Source organism: Lithobates pipiens, unplaced genomic scaffold, assembly GCF_037356315.1.
Source record: "Lithobates pipiens isolate NorthernLeopardFrog02 unplaced genomic scaffold, aLitPip1_a1.2 Scaffold_19, whole genome shotgun sequence".
Taxonomy (NCBI): domain Eukaryota; kingdom Metazoa; phylum Chordata; class Amphibia; order Anura; family Ranidae; genus Lithobates; species Lithobates pipiens.
In genome coordinates, this window is record NW_027507764.1 from 579,801,312 (window position 1) to 579,822,823 (window position 21,512).

The 21,512-nt window shown below is 46.5% G+C and overlaps 1 protein-coding gene across 1 annotated transcript in view; it reads right to left on the reverse strand.

Annotated features, from left to right (window-relative positions):
- EPPK1 (epiplakin 1) overlaps nucleotides 1–19,989 on the reverse strand; it is an 86,999-nt gene extending 67,010 nt beyond the window's left edge. The window contains exon 1 of the mRNA XM_077493416.1: nucleotides 19,891–19,989. The gene's annotated coding sequence lies outside the window, so the exon portion shown is untranslated. The remainder of the gene's footprint in view (nucleotides 1–19,890) is intronic.
- Between the last annotated feature and the right edge of the window lie 1,523 nt (nucleotides 19,990–21,512).

Genomic DNA, 21,512 nt, shown 5'->3' on the forward strand with positions numbered 1-21,512 from the left:
GACAGAAAGGTCCCCTATATTGATGGTCAAAGAAGTAGTGTCAGTAGAATAATTTCTCCATACATTAGTGGTCAGTGGACAAGGGTCCCTTAGATTAGTTGTCAGTAGCAAAGGTCCATGTTACACTAGTGGTCAGTGGAGAAGGTCCCTGTTACGTTGGTGGTCAGTGGAGTAAATCCCTCCTTACATGGTCAGTGGGGAAGGGCCCCCTTAGATTAGTGGTCAGTGGAGAAGGGCCACCTCGTATTGGTGTTCAAGACAGAAGGGTTCCCTATATTGATGGTCAAGGCAGACGGGTCAGTAGATTAATTCCCCCTTATATTAGTGGTCAATTAACAAGGGCCCCTTAGATTAGTGGTCAGCAGTGAAGGTCTCTGTTATCCTGGTGATCAGTGGAGAAGATCCCTCCTTACATTGGAGGTCACTGGAGAAGGGCCCCCTTCAGATTAGTGGTTACATAGTTACATAGTTGGTAAGGTTGAATAAAGACACCAGTCCATCCAGATCAACCTCTGGTGTGTGTGTGTGTTTGTATGTGTGTTTATGTCAATAGCAGATCTTATATCCCTGTATGTTGTGATCATTAAGATGCCCATCTAATAGTTTCTTTTTTAAACTATCGACGCTTCTGTTTGATACCACCCACTGCTTGTGGAAAGGAGTTCCACATTCTTACCGCTCTGACAGTAAAGAACCCTCTACGCAGTTTAAAGTTAAACCATTTCCCTTTCCAGTTTCAATGAATGGCTGCGTGTCTTTTTAAACTCCCACCCACTGAAATGTTTGTTCCCTATGCTAGAGTAACCAGTAAGGTATTTATACATCGCTATCATATCCCCTCTCAAGCATCTCTTCTCCAGAGAGAATACGTTCAATACTTTTAGTCTTTCCCCATAGCTGAGATCCTCTAGTCCCTTTATTAGCTTTGTTGCTCTTCTCTGGATTTTCTCCAGTTCCAGCATATCCTTCCTGAGGACTGGTGCCCGAAACTAGATGGCATACTCGAGATGTCTTGTAGAGTGGGAGAATTATTGTTTTATCGCTGGAGTAAATCCCCTTTTTGATGCATGCTAGTATAATGCTGGCTTTGCTTACAACAGCTTGGCATTGCATGCCATTGCTGAGCCTGTCATCTACAGTGGTCACTGGAGAAGGTCCACCTTACATTGTGGTCAGTGGAGAAGGGTCCCTTACATTGGTGGTCAAGGCAGAAGGATCCCTTACATTGGTGGGCAGTGGAGATGGGCCCCTATAGATTGGTGGTCAGTGGATAAGGTCCACCTTAAACCGATGGCCAAGACAGAAGGATCCCTTACAGTGGTTATCTGTGGAGAAGGGCCCCTTACATTGATGGTAATTGAAGAAGGGATCCTTAGATTGGTGGTCAGTGGAGAAGGATCCCTTACATTGGTGGTCAAGGCAGAAGGATCCCTTACATTGGTGGTCAAGGCAGAAGGATCCCTTACATTGGTGGGCAGTGGAGATGGGCCCCTTTAGATTGGGGATCAGTGGACAAGGCCCACCTTACATCGATGGCCAAGACAGAAGGATCCTTTGCAGTGCTTATCAGTGGAGAAGGGCCCCTTACATTGATGGTCAAAGAAGAAAAGTCCCTTGCATTGGTTATCAATGGAGAAGGGTCCCTTACATTTGTGGTAATTGAAGAAGGGATCCTTAGATTGGTGGTCAGTGGAGAAGGGTCCCTTACATTAGTGGTCAAGGCAGAATGATCCCTTACATTGGTGGGCAGTGGAGATGGGCCCCTTTAGATTGGTGGTCAGTGGAAAAGGTCCACCATACAGTGGTGATCTGTGGAGAAGGGCCCCTTACATTGATGGTCAAAGAATAAGAGTCCCTTGCATTGGTTATCAGTGGTGAAGGGTCCCTTACATTGGTGGTAATTGAAGAAGGGAACCTTGCATTGGTGGTCAATGGAGAAAGTCCACCCTTACACTGATGCTCAGTGGTGATGGGACCACTTATATTGGTGCTCAGTGAAAAGAAAGTTCCTCACAAGAAACTGATGAAAAAAAGCCTAAAGAAAAAGAAAACAAATGCAGACACCACGTATAACTGGCAAGCTTCGTTATAAGAATTTTGGATTCAATACATCTTTAAACTTAATTTACAACTACATGTCTATCTAAGAGTATCCAATACACAAGGTGACAACGCTGCTGTGCAATCCCTTCGCAGAATGAACAGCATTGTTGATTTGTTGTCACTCTGTGGTACAAGGAGAGGAGGAAGGATTGCTGTGCTCATGGTATGAATGGACTGTAACAGATCTGTCATTGGTGTGTTCTCAGGAATTCCACTTTAACTGATATCTGCCCAAACTGGATATCATAGTCGGGAGGAGCGGAGTTATTATTTCCCTGGTTTTGTCTTGCCCGGGGTGGTCTTTTCTGCAGAACATCACAAAGCCGGCATTACAGGAGAGGCAGGTCCGAGTACAGGGTCCCCAACTCTGACCCCATTGGGGGGGGCTCCGAGCCCTCCAGCCAAACCTGAAATACGGGTCAGGAAGGCCCGGACCTGCCCAAGTGATGTTTATACAATGTGTACAATGTGTCAGGCCGAATGAATCCGCTGCAGGGCGGAGAGGGCGAGGCCGACTGACAGACAGAGCACAATCCCTGCGAATGTGTACAATGGAAAAAAATGTCATACAGATGGATCCTCCCTGCTAAGCTATTCATGTGTTCACATCGGACTGTCAGCTCCTGGGACAAGCTCTCACTCCTATTGTCTCTGGGCTCTCTAATTAGAAGCCTTCTTCTGTGCAGCTCTACTGCTGGCTGGAAGGGGATGCTGGGACTTGTAGTTCCTCTGCAGCCGGAACCAGAGCTGGCAAAGTCAGGATTTTTTTTTTCTTAGGCAGTTGTCACTGGAACAGGCGTCCCCATTGCAAAATTTGGGATTTTCCATCACTTTCTGTTTCAGTGACACAGGATGGAGGGAGGTTAACGTGTGCAGTATGTTACCCCAATAACTGAAATTCCATATATGTGTCGTGTTATACGTAGGCCTCATTTTATACACAGTGAAGCGTCTATCCTCCGGTAATACACAGAGATGAAACAAATCGTCCTACATAAGTTGTACCGGATTATGTGCAGCCCTCTATTCAGTATAGTCATTCAAAGTGCAGGATTTATACAGCTTATACAAAAAAAAGGGGGCAGAGAGAAGTTACACTCTACGGAGCTCAGTGAGGAGAGGTCTGAGAGCTGATTGGAGGGAAGAAACACCCCCCCCCCCCTCATGACAGCATACAGGAAGCTGAGGCTGTCAATCAGCTAGAAGTCCCTCCCCTGTCACCTTTTTTCTCTTGGTGTCAGGAAAACTTGTCAGAAGTGACTCATGCTGACAGCAGAGGAAGGAAGCAGCAGACAGAAATGACACTTACTGTAGTGCTCTGGATTGAGACAAGTACACACTACAGAGGGATGTGCTTTTTTCAGATTTCATGTCTGAGGTTTACAATCACTTTAAAGATACACCCGTACGAAGGGCCGTGGGATGCATAGGTGTTCTGTACATCCCCCTTGCAGGCAGTTCTATTGATTTCAGTTGGGACACAGCCGCTGCGCCCAATTTCACACCTGTGTGAATGGGTGTCCCCAAAATCACACTGTCTTCATTCAGGGACCAGCACCCACATGGATCTCAAATTGTGTCCCAATTGGAATGAATGGGACTGCCTGCAGGGGGATACACGGATTGCACAGACAGGGACACATGTCCCTTTCTTTATAGAGCACAAGTGGCTGGGATTGGGAACACTGAATGGGGGGGGGGGGGGTAGGTAAGGAAGTAAGGTAAGTAGGAACACCCCATAGGGGTGGGAAAATTCTATAGGGCCAGGGAAACACAGAGGTGGGTTAGAATGTACTTGGTTGTGGAAACACACAGGTGGGCAGTATGGGCACAGGAACACCCAGGGGTGAATGGGAATACTCCATTGGGATGGAGACACACACAGGGGTGGGGGCAGGAACATTTCATAGGTTGGGGGCACAAACATGTGGTCAGAAACGCTCCAGGTGGGAGCACACAAAGGTGGGAGGGAACACTCCATAGGGTTGGAGACACACAGGGATGGGCAGGAGCACTCCATAGGGACACACACACAGGTTGATGAGAACACTTCATAGAGATGGGAGCACACAGAGGGGGGCAAAGACACAAAGGGATGGGCAGGAACACTCTATAGAGGTGGAGACACATAAAGATGGGCAGGAACACTCCATAGGGGCAGAGACACACAAAGGTGGGCAGGAATGCTCTACGGATGGAGACGCATAGGTTTGGGCAGGAACAATCCATAGGGACAGATACACACAAAGGTGGGCAGGAATGCTCTATAGGGATGGAGACGTATAGGGTTGGGCAGGAACACTCCATAGAGGCGGTGACACATAGGGATGGGCAGGAGCACTACATAGGGGCAGAGACACACAAAGGTGGGCAGGAATGCTCTATAGCAGTGATGGCGAACCTTGGCACCCAACCTGTTTTGAAACTATATTTCCCATGATGCTCATGTACTCTGAGGCCGCGTACACACGGGCGGACTGTTCGCCCAACTTTGTTCGTCAAACAATCCGACAAACAGTCCGCTCAAAATTTGCATGAACGGACTTGACCACACACGATGAACGAACAGTCCGCTGAAAGCGTGCGCGATGACGTGAACGGCACGTACGACGGGACGAGAAAATCGAAGTCCAATACACTGCAATGCAACCTTCGCCGTGTAAATCCTTTCTGAGCATGCGCGCAACTTAGTTTGTCGAACGAGCCTACACACGAGCGGACTGTCCGCTGAAACCAAGTTTCAGCGGACTGTCTTACGGAAATTCCGAAAAACTTTGTTCGTCAGACTGTCCGCTGAAACTGTCCGCTGAAGCCCACACACGAGCGGACTGTCCGCTGAAACTGTCCGCTGAAGCCCACACACGAGCGGACTGTCCGCTGAAACACTGTTCAGCGGACAAAGTTGGGCGAACAGTCCGCCCGTGTGTACGCGGCCTGAAGTGTAGTTGAGCATCATGGGAAATGTAGTTCCAAAACATCTGGGGTGCCAAGTTTCACCATCAGCTCTATAGGGATGGAGACACATAGGGTTGGGCAGGAACACTCTATAGAGCGGGGACACCAGATTGATGAGAACACTAGAGCTGGGAGAGAACACTTCATAGGTGTCAGGGCTGGGCTCAGCCCTTACTTGTCAAAGCTGGCCGCTCAGCTGTCGGCTAATTGCCAGCGCCTATCTCTCCACAGTTACTCAGCTGTTGATGATATCCTGCTCATCAGTCCTGCCTACTTAAGCCGTCCAGTCCAGATGATCTCTGCCTTCACCTTGGTCACATCTCTAGAGACTCTCTCCTGAGTTCCTGTTAAAGACTTGTTTGGCTGACATTCCTTCTGGCTCCAGATACCGCCTGCTGTTCTACTACGCTCATCTCTGGCTCCCTGACATTTTGGCTTGTCTGACTATCTGTTCCGGTTCCTGAACTTTGGCTGTGTTTTGACTACGTTTACTCTGTTTAAATTTTTTATTATTATTAAACATGTACTTCTGTCTCAGTCTGATTCATGGTTTCTGACAATAGGCGCAGAGACACTTTGGGGTGGGTAGGGACATCCCATGTTGGCTGGAACACAGACTGGGGGGGGGGGGGGGCACACAGAAGTTGGTGGGAACACTCCATGGGGGTGGGAACACACACAGGTAGGTAAGAACACTCCATGGGGGTGGGAACACACACAGGTAGGTAAGAACACTCCATGGGGGTGGGAACACACACAGGTAGGTAAGAACACTCTATGGGGGTGGGGACACACACAGATAGGCTGGAATGTTCCATGGGGGGAGACACACACAGGTGGGTGAGGACACTCTATTGGGATGGGGCATAAAGAGATGGGTGGGAACACTTCATAGGGGTGGAGACACTTATAGATCGGTTGGGACATCCCATGTTGGCCGGCACACAAAGGTGGGTGGAAACACTTCACTGGGACGGGGGGCACACAGAAGTTGGTGGGAACACTCTATGGGGTTGGTGGCACACACAGGTAGGTAAGGACACTCCATGGGGGGCAGGGACACACACAAATGCATGGGAAGACTCTATGGGGGGCGGGGAAATCAGGTTGATGAGAACACTCCATTGGGGCAGGGGCACATAGAGGTGGGAGGGAACACTTCATAGGGGCGGAGACACTTATAGATCGGTAGGGACATCCCATGTTGGCCGGCACACAAAGGTGGGTGGGAACACTCCACTGGGGCACACAGAAATTGGTGGGAACACCCCATGGAGTTGGGGGCACACACAGGTAGGTAAGGGCACTCCATGGGGGCAGGGACACAAACAAATGTGTGGGAAGACTCTATGGGAGGTGGGGATATCAGGTTGATGAGAATACTCCATTGGGGAAGGGGCACATAGAGGTGGGAGGGAAGACTTCATAGGGACGGAGACACTTATAGATCGGTAGGGGCATCCCATGTTGGCCGGCACACAAAGGTGGGTGGTAACACTCCACTAGGGCGGGGGCACACAGAAATTGGTGGGAACACCCCATGGGGTTGGGGGCACACACAGGTAGGTAAGGACACTCCATGGGGGCAGGGACACACACAAATGCATGGGAAAACTGTGGGGGGCAAGGACATCAGGTTTATGAGAATACTCCATTGGGGCAGGGGCACATAGAGGTGGGAGGGAACACTTCATAGGGGCAGAGACACTTATAGATCGGTAGGGATATCCCATATTGGCGGGCGCACAAAGGTGGGTGGGAACACTCCACCGGGGCGGGGGCACACAGAAGTTGGTGGGAACACCCTATGGGGTCGGGGGCAACCACAGGTAGGTAAGGAGACTCCATGAGGGCAGGGACACACACACAAATGCGTGGGACGACTCTATGGCGAGGCAGGGACATCAGGTTGATGAGAACACTCCATTGGGGCAGGGGCACATAGAGGTGGGAGGGAACACTTCATAGTCGCGGAGACACTTATAGATCGGTAGGGACATCCCATGTTGGCCGGCACACAAAGGTGGGTGGAAACACTCCACTGGGGCGGGGCACACAGAAATTGGTGGGAACACCCCATGGGGTTGGGGGCACACACAGGTAGGTAAGGGCATTCCATGGGGGCAGGAACAAACAAATGCGTGGGAAGACTCTATAGGGGGGCAGGGACATCAGGTTGATGAGAACACTCCATTGGGGCCGGGGCACATAGTGGTGGGTGAAAAATGAAAGGAGTATGGAGACCACTGGAGACCTGAGAGATCTAGAACACTGGAAGACGACAGATGACTCCACCTATAGGTAAAATATAAGTATCTCCTCTGCACCCCGACCTCTCATGAACTCTGAGGTGTGACATATTTGTAACATTCATTCTTTGGTGAATAGACTTTCACCTAAATGGAAACATACCAAAAATATTATCTCCACCCCTCTGCAAACATTGTGCAACCCCGGCATTCACAGCAAGCGCAGAGGGAGAACATAGAGAGCCGAAGCGTCGATGAGACAGAATTTCGTATATAAGAGCCCAATGTGTTTATAATGACTCCATAGTGCAAGAGCTTCCCCAGAGCAACCAATCAAATAATACTGACATATAATCACACATATGGGTTGGACTTGATGGACTTGTGTCTTTTATTTTCAACCTCACCTACTATGTAACTAAGTAACTAAGTTTCAGCATCTGGGAGATAAAGCCTGGATTTTCATTGGTCGCTGATATCACAGCATTCTCATTTCCTATACTAACCGGGTAGATTTCAGCTCTCTTTTCTCTAGATAAAATAAGAAACAAATGCAGGCATCTGATTGGTTGATATAGCCAATTTCCTACTCTTTGAGTTATATACAGGAGAGCTGGTTATTGTCCATTGGGAGGTCTATGAGCAGATCAAAGGGAGGTCTCACCACCGGTGTTCCCGCAGGATTGAAAATGAATTCTGGGGTGTACCATCACTTTAACACAGGAATGTACCTATTTGTGTAGAATTCAGGAACCAGTCAGGACAGACCACAAGCTGATGGACATGTGATCTCATTGTTAACACTGAAAGAAGTGGTGGGCATCGGCTATTTAGGTTCTCAGCTCTCTCTGGGGGTCTGTTTATGGTGGTGTGGCCTAATACTGCTACAAATAACGGAGAGTTTTCTAGCAGTTTAGTAGTTACATGAAATACGGAACAGCAAAAACCTGTTCCCTCCATTGTAGCACCAACCGTCAGGCGGCTCATAGATGTCTGTGCAATGGATTGGCACAGGAGTAGCACTGCATTCAGCTGTCTGAGAAGAATCATGTGAGTGCGGAGGAGCCCGGCATAGATTGGAACCTCTGGTCTGCCTATTTATTAACCTTTGGGATGAGAGCGGTGTGGGCAGCCTTTATTAGAACACAGCAAAAAGTTCAGCTCCAATTAAAAGTGTTTGTGAAAACAGGAAAAAAGAAATATCTATCTACACACACACACATTTATATATATATATATATATCTATACAGTATCTCACAAAAGTAAGTACACCCCTCTCATTTTTTTGTAAATATTTTATTATTTCTTTTCTGAAGAAATGACACTTCCCTACAATGTAAAGTAGTGAGTGTACAGCTTGTATAACAGTGTAAATTTGCTGTTCCCTCAAAATAACTCAACACACAGCCATTAATGTCTAAACTGCTGGCAACAAAAGTGAGTACACCCCTAAGTGAAAATGTCCAAATTGGGGTCAAAGTGTCAATATTTTGTGTGGCCGCCATTATTTTCCAGCACTGCCTTAACCCTCTTGGGCATGGAGGTCACCAGAGCTTCACAGGTTGTCACTGGAGTCCTCTTCCCCTCCCCCATGATGACATCACGGGGCTGGTGGATGTTGGAGAACTTGCGCTCCTCCACTATCCGTTTGAGGATGTCCCACAGATGCTCAATAGGGTTTAGGTCTGAAGACATGCTTGGCCAGTCCATCACCTTTACCCTCAGCTTCTATAGCAAGGCAGTGGTCATCTTGGAGGTGTGTTTGGGGTCGTTATCATGTTGGAATACTGCCCTGCGGTCCAGTCTCTGAAGGGAGGGGATCATGCTCTGCTTCAGTATGTCACAGTTGTTGGCATTCATTGTTCCCTCAATGATCTGTAGCCCCCCAGTGCCGGCAGCACTCATGCAGCCCCAGACCATGACACTCCCACCACCATGCTTGACTGTAGACAATACACACTGGTCTTTGTCCTCCTCACCTGGTTGCCCCCACACACGCTTGTCACCATCTGACACCAAATAAGTTTATCTTGGTCTCATCAGACCACAGGACATGGTTCCAGTAATCCATGTCCTTAGTCTGCTTGTCTTCAGCAAACTGTTTGCAGGTTCTCTTGGGCATCATCTTTAGAAGAGGCTTCCTTCTGGGATGACAGCCATGCAGACTAATTTGAAGCAGTGTGTGGCGTATGGTCTGAGCACTGACAGGCTGACCCCCCCACCCCTAAAACCTCTGCAGCAATGCTGGTAGCACTCATATGTCTATTTCCCAGAGACAACCTCTGTATATGACGCTGAGCACATGACCTCAACTTCTTTGGTCGACCATGGTCGAGGCCTGTTCTGAGTGGAACCTGTCCTGTTATGGTCTTGGCTACTGTGCTGCAGCTAAGTTTCAGGGTCTTGGCAATCTTCTTATAACCTAGGCCAGTGATGGTGAACCTTGGCACCCCAGATGTTTTGGAACTACATTTCCCTGATGCTCAACTACTCTGTAGAACGCATGAGTATCATGGGAAATGTAGTTCCAAAACATCTGGGGTGGCAAGGTTCACCATCACTGGCCTAGGCCATCTTTATGTAGAGCAACAATTCTTTTTTTCAGATCCTCAGGGAGTTCTTTGCCATGAGGTGCCATGATGAACTTCCAGTAGACATGTGCACTGCCAAAAAATTTGTTTGTTTTCGTTTCATTCGTTTTTTTTAAAAACAAATTCGGAACAAAACGAATTGCATGTTGAACTTCCAGTGACCAGTATGAGTGAGTGAGAGCGATAATACCAAATGTACCACACCTGCTCCCCATTCACACATGAGATCTGGTAACACTAACAAGTCACATGACACCGGGGAGGGAAAATGGCTAATTGGGCCCAATTTGGACATTTTCACTTAGGGGTGTACTCACTTTTGTTGCCAGCGGTTTAGACATTAATGGCTGTGTGTTGAGTTATTTTGAGGGGACAGCAAATGTACACTGTTATACAAGCTGTACACTCACTAATTGTAGACAAGTGTCATTTCTTCAGTGTTATCACATGAAAAGATAGAAGAAAATATTTACACAAATGTGAGGGGTGAACTCACTTTTGTGAGATACTGCGGGTTATTTACTAAAGGAAAATCCACTTTGCACTGCAAGTGCACTTGGAAGTAAAGTCGCTGTAGATCCGAGGGGGACATGCAAGGAAAATAAAAAACAGCATTTTAGCTTGTATATGATTGGATGATAAAATCAGCAGAGCTTCCCCTCATTTCAGATCTACCCCTTAGATTTAGAGCGACTTCCAAGTGCACTTTCAGCAAACTTTCAAGTGCACTCACAGTGCAAAGTGTAAATAACCCCCACTGTGTGTATGTCTATCTATCTATCTATCTATCTATCTATCTATCATCCATCTTCTCGGTGGGTCTCGCAGCTCTGCCGCTGTCATTCGGCAAAGCCGCGATGACGTCACTCCCGCGCATGCGCACGGGAGCCGAGACGCGCGGCATCTTCGTTATCGAGAATGCCACGCTCAGTGCGCTCAGTGCGCCTGCGCACCGCTGTCTACGGCGCGTGCGCCGTAGACAGCGGTGCCCATCTTCGGGCAAATATCTCCTAACCCGTATAGGTTTGGGAGATATTTCTTGGACCTACAGGTAAGCCTTAATCTAGGCTTACCTGTAGGTCAAAGTGGTTTGTAAGGGTTTACAACCACTTTAATGCAAAGAGTCTTAATGCAAGCAGTGGACTGGTCCATGGGAGCAGTTGTGCTAATATTTAATGCCTTAATGGGTGAGTGTCATTCTGGAGAAGTGGGCGTTTCCCCTGTATTTGCATGGCAAGTGAAGCCCACTTTGATGCTGAGACTCTATGATTGAAAGCAGGGATAAGGTCATCCAGCACCCAGGGCAAAGATACCAAATTTCACCCCCCCTTTCCACCCAGTCTCTTAGGTTTATGGTCAGGGCACCACCATCCTTGCAATAATGGCACCCAGGGCAGGGGTCCCTCCTGCCCCACCCCTTGTTCCGACCCTGAAAGAACTGGAGTCCAATGAATGAAAGGGGGTGGTCCAAGGACAGTCAGGATGATGGGGAAAAGGCCATGTGATTGGATGCTTTCCAGACAGGAAATGAGGCGGGATTCTATCTGACTCGCTGCAGCTTCTGATGCACATGGTGAGAAGCTCACAGTGTGCAGTGATATCAGAGGAAGCCATTTCAGTCCAGGAGAGGAGCCGGTAAAACCGTGCGAGACTGAAGGGGGGGCCGGAGGTCAGATCTAAAGCTGTATTCGCACCTTATATGCATTACCAATAATCACTGTCTTGCATGGGCTGCATAAGACGTGTTCATCCATAAAACAAAAAAAGGGCACGGCGCATCAACACATCACACGGATGAGAACAGCACCGCTCAATACAATGCCTAATGCGAGCGTGTAATGACATGTACTAATACAAGTGTAAGGAAAGTTGTGTTTTTTTATATTGTATTTAAAGAAAATGGTAAAAAAGAAAAAACAACTATCAGATTGGGGCCATGTGATCAGCTGTGGGCAATCACAGCTAATCGCAACAAATCAAACTAAATAAATCAACTTCCTTCAGTAAAATGCTTTCATATAGCAATGAAATTAATTGCTATATGCGAACATAATGTGTAATATATAAATATATATATATATATATATATATATATATATATATATATATATATATATATACTGTATATAAATATATATATATATTTTTTATATATACTTATCACTTACTCAGAGTAGTACAATGTTACTATTGTAACATTACATTGCTCTGGTCAAAATGTGTTAAAGAATAAAAAAAAAAAAATAATATATATACATATAATAAAAAAATGAAAGAAAATTGAAAAAAAATTATTAAATACGTATCGCTTCCTCAGAGTAGTACAATGTATATAATGAAAAATAAATTGAAAAAAAAATTATTGATACTGATCACTGCCTCAGAATAGTACAATGTTATGGTCAAAGTGTGTTAAAAATGTAAAAGAAAAGAAAAAATATATAATAAAAAAAAAATGAAATAAAATTGAAAAAAAAGTATTAAATACGTATCACTTCCTCAGAGTAGTACAATGTTACTATTGTAACATTACATTGCTCTGGTCAAAGTGTGTTAAAGAATGTAAAAAAATAAGAAAATATATATAATAAAAAAATGAAAGAAAATTAAAAAAAAATTATTAAATACGTATCACTTCCTCAGAGTAGTACAATGTATAGAATTAAAAAATTTAAAAAAAATTATTGATACTGATCACTGATCACTGCCTCAGAATAGTACAATGTTATAGTCAAAGTGTGTTAAAAATGTCAAAGAAAAGAAAAAAATATATAATAAAAAAAATGAAAGAAAATTGAAAAAAAAAATATTAAATACGTATCACTTCCTCAGAGTAGTACAATGTTACTATTGTAACATTACATTGCTCTGGTCAAAGTGTGTTAAAGAATGTAAAAAAAAGAAAAAATATATAATAAAAAAATGAAAGAAAATTGAAAAAAAATTATTAAATACGTATCACTTCCTCAGAGTAGTACAATGTTACTATTGTAACATTACATTGCTCTGGTCAAAGTGTGTTAAAAAATGTAAAAGCAAAGAAAAAATATATAATAATTTTTTTTTTTTAAATGATTAAACACTTATCACTTCTTCGGAGTAGTACAATGTTACTATTGTAACATTACATTGCTCTGGTCAAAGTGTGTTAAAGAATGTAAAAAAAAAAAAAAAGAAAAAATATATAATGAAAAGAATTGAAAAAAAAAAAATTACTGATACTTATCACTGATCACTTCCTCTGAATAATACAATGTTACTATTGTAACATTATATTGCTCTGGTCAAAGTGAGGTAAAAATTTAAAAGAAAAGAAAAAATATATAATAAAAAATGAAAGAAAATTGAAAAAAATAATTATTAAATACGTATCACTTCCTCAGAGTAGTACAATGTTACTATTGTAACATTATATTGCTCTGGGCAAAGTGTGTTAAAAAATGTAAAAGAAAAGAAAAAATATGTACTAAAAAAAGAAATAAAAACTGAAAAATAAATGATTAAATACGGATCCCTTCCTCAGAGTAGTACAATGTTACTATGGTAACATTATATTGCTCTGGTCAAAGTGTGTTAAAAAGTGTAAAAAAAAAAAGAAAAAATATATAATAAAAAATGTATTTTTTTGTTCATACTGTCAACAGTCAGTGTCCCTGATCACCGTCACACCCGTTATATGATGACGCTGTACTGCACTGGTGACAGTGTGTAAAAAAAATCGTATTTCTCAATTTTCCAAAAATTATAACTTAAAAAAACTCGCCATGCCTCTTACTAAATACCTTGGAAAAAAGGGTCATTTGGGGGGTATTTATACTGTGCTGGCATTTTTGGGCATTGAGAGATGAGCCCGTCGGTACATCAGGATGGTTTGTGGATTCTATAACTTTCCTATAGACACATGTCCACTGCTCTGCTAATATACACACTTGTGTATTTGTGCTCCGGGGTACACACCATAATGCAATGGGCTGCACACACCTATCGACATACCTGTATGTTGATGGCCCCATACCGGGTACAGGGCGCACGCCGCCTCCCACTGTGGTTGTACACAGCGGGAGATTTCGGTAGGTCCCGGCCAATGATTCATGGTCGACGCCTGCTGATCAGCTGTGTCCAATCACAGCCCAGAGCCCTTGTGTTAACAATCAACACAGAGCTCTGTACAGATTTAACAATCTCTCTGTTTCTTCTCCCCACTTTGCAGGGAGAAGAAACGGAGAGAATTTTAGTAAAAGCACACAGTTAACCCCTTGATTACCCAAGATGTTAACCCCCTTCCCAGCCAGTGTCATTTAGAACAGTGACAGTGTATATTATCAGCACTGATCACTGTAATAATGTCCCTGGTGAGGTCAGTGTGAGTTTGTAACCCCAGGGTCAGTTAGTGTCAGATTTCTCACTGCACTACAACAGTCCAATTATAAGTCGCTGATCACCGCCATTAGTAGTATATGAAAAAAAAAAATAAATACATTCCAGTATATATTCCATAGTTTGTAGATGCCATACTTTTCATGCAAACCAATCAATATACACTTATTGGGATTTTTTTAAACCAAAAATATGTAGCAGAATAAATATTGGTCTAAATTTATGAAGATTATGATGATTTTTTTTCCATTTATTGGCTATGTTTTATATCGGAAAGTAAAACGTGTTTTTTTTTTGTTTTTTGTTTTTTTTGGTCTCTTTTAATTTTTTTATTTAATTTTTTATTTTTGGTCTCTTTTAATTTTTTTTTATTTTTTTTTTTATTTTTGGTCTCTTTTAATTTTTTTTTTATTTATTTTTTATTTTTGGTCTCTTTTAATTTATTTTGCACACTATACAAAACCCAGTGGTGATCAAATACCACCAAAAGAAAGCTCTATTTCTGTGAAACAAAATGATATAAATTGAATGTGGGTACAGAGCTGCATGACTGCACCAGTTAAAGTAGCGCAGCACTGAATAGCAAAAAATGGCCTAGTCATGTTCCAGAAGTGGTCAACTGCCCCGGCAGTATTTTTTTTTATTTGATCAGCACTGTGGGCAATAGGCTGCAGTGCTGATCTTTGAATTCTCACGGAGGAACTGCTGGTTGTTTGGAAAAAAAAAAAAAAACGTGTGTGGCCGGCCATAAAGAGTTAAATGAAAGTAAAACCTGATAACCGGAAAGCCGCACTCTGATTGGTGCAGCCAGACTGATAGCTGAGCACACACAGCGCACCACAACTTTCAGCTCTGCCAAGTTTTCTGAACTTTGACACTGGTGAGAATGCTGCCTCTCCCTCCTCTCCATAGACGTGTGATATACAAAATCCTTCCATATAAAAGTAAAATAATCCCAATGACAGTTACAGTTATTCGGCATCTACCGCAATATACACAACAAAACAAAACCAATATTTACCAAACAGCACAATATAGTGTACAATACACAGTACAATCATCAGGTGACCTGGAGGCGACCACGCCAAGCAATGATAACACAATGAGATACCTCCAGGCACAGGAGGGGTAGGCAGGGGCACAATGGAGCTGACACATAGGGGCTGAAACAGTGACAGGTCAGAATATGAGAGTGTGAGGGCCAGGTAGAAGATTATTATTGGGCGCATTGGGGAGCGGGCACACACTGTACAAGGGGAAGGTATTGGGTAGCGGGCACCCATTGTACAAAGGGAGGGCACTAGGAAGGGTACTGGGTGGGGTGCACCCACTGTGCAAAGGGAGGGCACTGGATAGGGGAAACCAAATAAAAAGGGAAAGTACTGGGTAGGGGGCAACCGATATACAAAGAGAGGGCACTAGGTAGAGGGCATCCACTGTACAAAGTGAGGGCACCAGGTAGGAGACACACACTGTGCAAAAGGAAGAGTACTGGGTAGGGGACACCCAATGTGTAAAGGGAGGGTACTGGGCAATGAACACCCACTGTACAAGGGGATGGAACTGGGGAGTGGGCACAAACTGTGCAAAAAGAGGGTACGGTGGAATGGGCACCACTTGTAAAAAGAGAGGGTACTGGAGAGTGAGCACCCACTGTACAAAGGAAGGTATTGGGTAGGGGGCACCCACTGTACAAAGGGAGGGCACTAGGGACTGGACACTCACAGAGGGAGGGTACTGGGCAATGAACACCCACTGTACAAAGGGAGGGCATTGGGTGGGGGGGCACCAAATACAAAGGGAGAGTGCTGGGTAGGGGGCACCCAATGTACAAAGGGAAGACACTAGGTAGGGGGTAAACACTGTACAAAGTGAGGGCACCGGGTAGGGGACACACACTGTACAAAGGAAGAGTACTGGGTAGGGGCACCCAATGTATAAAGGGAGGGTACTGAGTATGGGGAACCCATTGTACATATGGGGGGGTACTGGGTGGAGGGCACCCAAAGTACAAAGGGAGTGCACTGGGTAGGGAGCACCTATTGTACAAAGTAAGGGCACTGGGTGGGGGGCACACACTGTACAAAAGGAGGGCACTAGATAGTGGGCACACGCTATACAAATGGAGGGCACTGGGAAGTGGGCACACATTGTGAAAGGAAAAGATACTTGGGAGTGGGCACACACTGCACAAGTAGAGGGCACTTGGGAGTGGGTACACAATGTACAAAGAGAGGGCATTGGGGAGTGAGAACACACTATACAAGTAGAGTACACTGGGGCAGGGCCGCTGATAGGCCAGTACAACTGGCCCTGTTGTACCGGGCCTGGCCAGCAGGGGGGCCCAGGCAAGCTGAGCAGATAAATAATTAGTATAAAAGAAATCCTCCAGCCATGGCCGATCAGAGTCCGTCTGAATCAACTACCAACCAAATAGCCCCCACCACCCCCCGGTTATTTTTACGTTTTTAGTTTTTTGGTGCAGATAGCTATCCGCAGACTAGGTAGCGGCAGGGGATGGACTATTTCCTCTATTTTGGGTGCAAAAGAATGCCTCTTTATGGGTGGCACTGTCTGCAGCAGAATATGGCATTGGTGGCATGGGTGGCACTGTTTGCAGGTAGCACATTTGTTATGGCCCATAAGACATGTGCTGCCTGCAAACAGTGCCACCCATGCCGCCATTGCCATATTGAGCTGCAGACAGTGCCACCCATGACGCTAATGTCATAACGCATGTGCTGCCTGCAGAAACAGTGCCACCCGTGCTGCCAATGCTGTAAATGTGCTACAGACAGTGTCACCCATGCCGCCAATGCCATAATGTGCTACAGACAGTGCCGCCAATGCCGTAATGTGCTGCAGACAGTGCCACCCATGTTGTCAATGCCGTAATGTGTGGCAGACAGTGCCACCCATGCCTATCACTTGTAGACAAACCTGCATTTGTTTCAAGGTGAGGTCTGGGGAGGGGCAAGGGGCAGGGCGGGGCTGAAGGAGGGACCAGGGGCGAGGCCAGGGTGGAGCTGAAGGGGGCCCTGTCAGGTAAGCTGTACGGGGCCCCATGATTTCTATCAGCGGCCCTGCACTGGGGAGTTGGTACACAATGTACAAAGAGAGTGTATTGGGGAGTGGGAACACACTGTACAAGTAGTGGGCACAGAGTGGGGGGCACACACTGTACAAAAGGAGGGCACTAGTTAGTGGGCACATGCTATATACATGGAGGGCACTGGGAAGTGGGCATACACTGTGCAAGGAAAGGATACTGAGGTGTGGACACATAATGTGCAAATAGAAGGCACTGGGAAGAGGGTACACACTATACAAAGGGAGGACACTAGGGAGTGGGCACCCACTGTACAAAGGGGAGCACACAGATTACACGGGACTAGAGAAGCCTGGTTAGAAAGGTGTTGGGTATGGGGCATATACTGTACATACTGTAAATCAAGCTTCTATGAGGATACTGTTTAGTACGGGCACACAAGAAGGATCAGAGGGTTTTGGAGGGCACATAATGAAGGCTCTGGGTAGGGTCAAACACATTGTAAAGGTTGATATCAAGTAGTGCACTGCTGGGTACACAGAGCAGGGAGGGAGGGCAGGAGGGCACATGTATCGTGTATACAGAAGACAGAGAGGGCACTGCCAATAAGGTGGTGGTATTGAGTTCTGGGCACATATAGCTGGCATGGATTGTATCAGGAAGTATTAGGCCTACACAGTGTCAAGGGAAGTTATTGGGTAAGGGTGCACAGAGTGGAGGGTGGGGGTGGGGGGGAGGCACGCAGTGGGGTGGAAGATATTCAGCCATGCAGGGTACAAATGGAAGGGTGGCTGTTGGAATGATAGCATTGGGCAGAAACATTAGGAAGGAAGAGCAGTGGGCACCACTAGATATACAAGACATGGATGGTGTTGGGAGTAGTAATAAGGTAGAGAGGGTAGGAAAGAGTGTGTTGGAAGGGCACATACTTTAGAAGGGGCATGGGGGGGGGGGGGGTAGTACTTTGCATATACACTAGGGATTAGGGGAGCTAGTAGAGTGGGTAATACAGGACACATACACTAAAGAGGGTGGTAGTGTAGCAGTGTAGTGCTGGCCACACAGATTAGGAATGGTGGGTAGTACAGGGCACAACCATTAGAGCGGGTGGTAGGGTGGGTAGTACTGGACATACACATTAGAGAATGTGGTAGGGTGGGTGGTACTAGGCATACACATTAGAGAGTGTGGTAGGGTGTGTAGTGCTGGGCATACACATTAGAGAGGGCGGTAGTGCTGGGCATGCACTTAAGGAGAGGTGGGTATTAAAGGGTATGCACAATAGAGAGGGTAATAGGATATGTGGTACAGGGCATGCACATTAGATAGGGTGGTAGGGTGGTTAAAGCGGGGCATGCACATTAGAGCATTGGAGAGGGTGGTGGAATGGGTAGTACAGGGCATGCACATTAGAGAGGGTAGTAAGGTGTATAGTACGGGACATGCACATTGGAGAGGGTGGCAGATGGTTACTACATGCCATGCACATTAGAGTGAGTGGTACAGGGCATGCACATTAGAGAAGGTGGTACAGGGCATGCACATTAGAGAGGGTGGGTAGTGCTGGGCATTCTCAGAAGAGAGGGTGGTAGGGAGGGTAGCGATGGACATGCACATTGGAGAGGGTGGCAGGTGGGTAGTACATGGTATGCACATTAGAGTGGGTGGTAGGGTGGTTAGTACATGGCATGCACATTAGAGAGGGTGTTAGGATGGATAATACAGGACATGCACATTAGAGAGGGTGGTAGGGTGGTTAGTACAGTACATGGCATGCACATTAGGGAGGGTGGTAGGGTGGTTAGTACAGTACATGGCATGCACATTAGGGAGGGTGGTAGGGTGGTTAGTACAGTACATGGCATGCACATTAGAGAAGGTGGCAGGTGGGTAGTACGTGGCATGCACATTAGAGAGGGTTAGAGATCCACGCAATGCAGAGATCCTATGAGTGTGAGCTCAAGGGGCAAGGAAGAGGGGTAGGTCTCATGTATACATTGCAAGCTGTTGGTGCAGGGAGAGGGGCAGCTCCCCTATATAGTTTGCTAGCTCCTGGGGCAAGGAATAAGGGTTCGTCTCATACATAGAGATTGCAAGCTCTTGGGGCAGGGAGAAGGGTAGGTCCACATTGTAGATTGCTAGCTCTTTCGGCTGCGAGAAGGGTAGCTCCCCTGTATAGATTGGAAACTCCTAGGGCTGGAAGTCGGTTATAGGTCTAATATATAGATTGCAAGCTCCTAGGACAATGAGTGGGTAGGTCCCATGTATAGATTGCCAGCCCCTAGGGCACGGAGAGGAATAGGTCACCTGAAAAGATTGCTAGCTCTAAGGGCATGGAGACGTCTAGGTCCGATATATAGATTGTTAGCTCCTGGGGCAGGAACAGGAGTAGGTCGGGTGGGTAGCACATGGCACACACACATTAGGTAGGGTGGGTAGCACAGGGCACACACACATTAGGTAGGGTGGGTAGCACAGGGCACACACATTAGGAAGGGTGGTTAGTACAGGTACACACATTGGTCATTGTGGGCAGAGCAGTCTCACTCCTCCAGCTGCACTCACCTGGTCCTCCTAGTGGAGCTCTCAGTCCCAGCACTGTCCTCAGTCCCTGTCTCAGGGGGGATATAAAGGCTGCGGTGACAGTTCCCTCCCCGATCTGCCCGAGGGAGGGGTGAATAATAATCGGTCGCTGCGGGGTCAGGCGATCAGCGGCCGCTAGGGGCGCCCCGAACACACCGAACTCCGGGGACCTCTCCGCAGGTGTGAGATCCGGGAAATGCCGGGATCCTATGGGTGCGAGCTCCTGGGGCAAGAACGAGGTGTATGTGTTATGTATAGATTGCAAGCTGTTGGTGCAGGCCAGGGAGAGGGGTAGCTTTTTCTGTATAGATTGCTAGCTCCTGGGGTTGAGAGAGAGGTAGGTCTCATCATGTTTTGATTGCAAGCTCTTGGGCAAGTAGTGAGGTCGGTCCCCTGTATAGATTGCTAGCTTTTAGGGCAGAGAGAGGGGTGGGTTTTGTGTATAGATTACATCTTCTGGGGTAGATCCCCTGTATAAATTGCTAGCTCTTGGGACAGAGAGTGGGGTAGGTCCTCTGCATGGATTGCAAGCTCCTGGGGTAGATCCCCTGTATAAATTGCTAGCTGCTGGTACAGGGAATGGGGTAGATCCCCTGTATAGATTGCTAGCTCTTGGGACAGGGAGTGGGGTAGATCCCCTATACAGATCTCCAGCTCCTTGGACAGGGAGTGGGGTAGATCCCCTGTACAGATTGCTAGCTCTTGGGACAGGGAGTGGGGTAGATCCCCTGTACAGATCGCTAGCTCTTGGGACAGGGAGTGGGGTAAGTTCCTGGGGCAGAGAGAGAGGTAGGTCTCATGTATTAATTGCAAGCTCTTCGGCATGTAGTGAGGTCGGCCCCCATAGATTGTTAGCTCTTGGGGCAAAGAGTAGGGTAGGTCCCCTATATAGATTGCTAGCTTCTGGGGCAGGGAGAGGGGTACGTTTTGTGTATAGATTACATCTTCTGGGGTAGGTTCCCACTGTATAGATTGCAAGCTCTTAGCATAGATACCCTGCATACATTGCTAGCTCATGTGACAGGGAGTTGGGTAGATTCCCTGTACAGATTGCTAGCTCCTGGGACAGGGAGTGGGGTAGATTCCTTGTATAAATTGCTAGCTCCTGTGTCAGGGAGTGGGGTAGATCCCCCGTACAGATAGCTAGCTCATGGGGCAGGGAGAGGGGTAGATCCCCTGAACAGATTGCAAGCTCCTGGGAGAGGGAGTGGGATAGATACCCTGTACAGATTGCTAGCTCTTGGGACAGAGAGTGGGGTAGATCCCCTGTACAGATTGCTAGCTCCTGGGTCAGGGAGTGGGGTAGATCCCCTGTATAAATTGCTAGCTCCCGGGACAGGGTGTGGGGTAGATCCCCTGTACAGATTGCTAGCTCCTGGGACAGGTAGTGGGGTAGATCCCCTGTATAAATTGCTAGCTCTCCGGGACAGGGTGTGGGGTAGATCCCCTGTACAGATTGCTAGCTCATGGAACAGGGAGAGGGGTAGACCCCTTGTATGGATTGCTAGCTCCTGGGACAGGCAATGGGGTAGATCCCCTGTACAGATTGCTAGCTCCTGGGATAGTGAGCAGGGTAGACCCCCTGTACAGATTGCTAGCTCCTG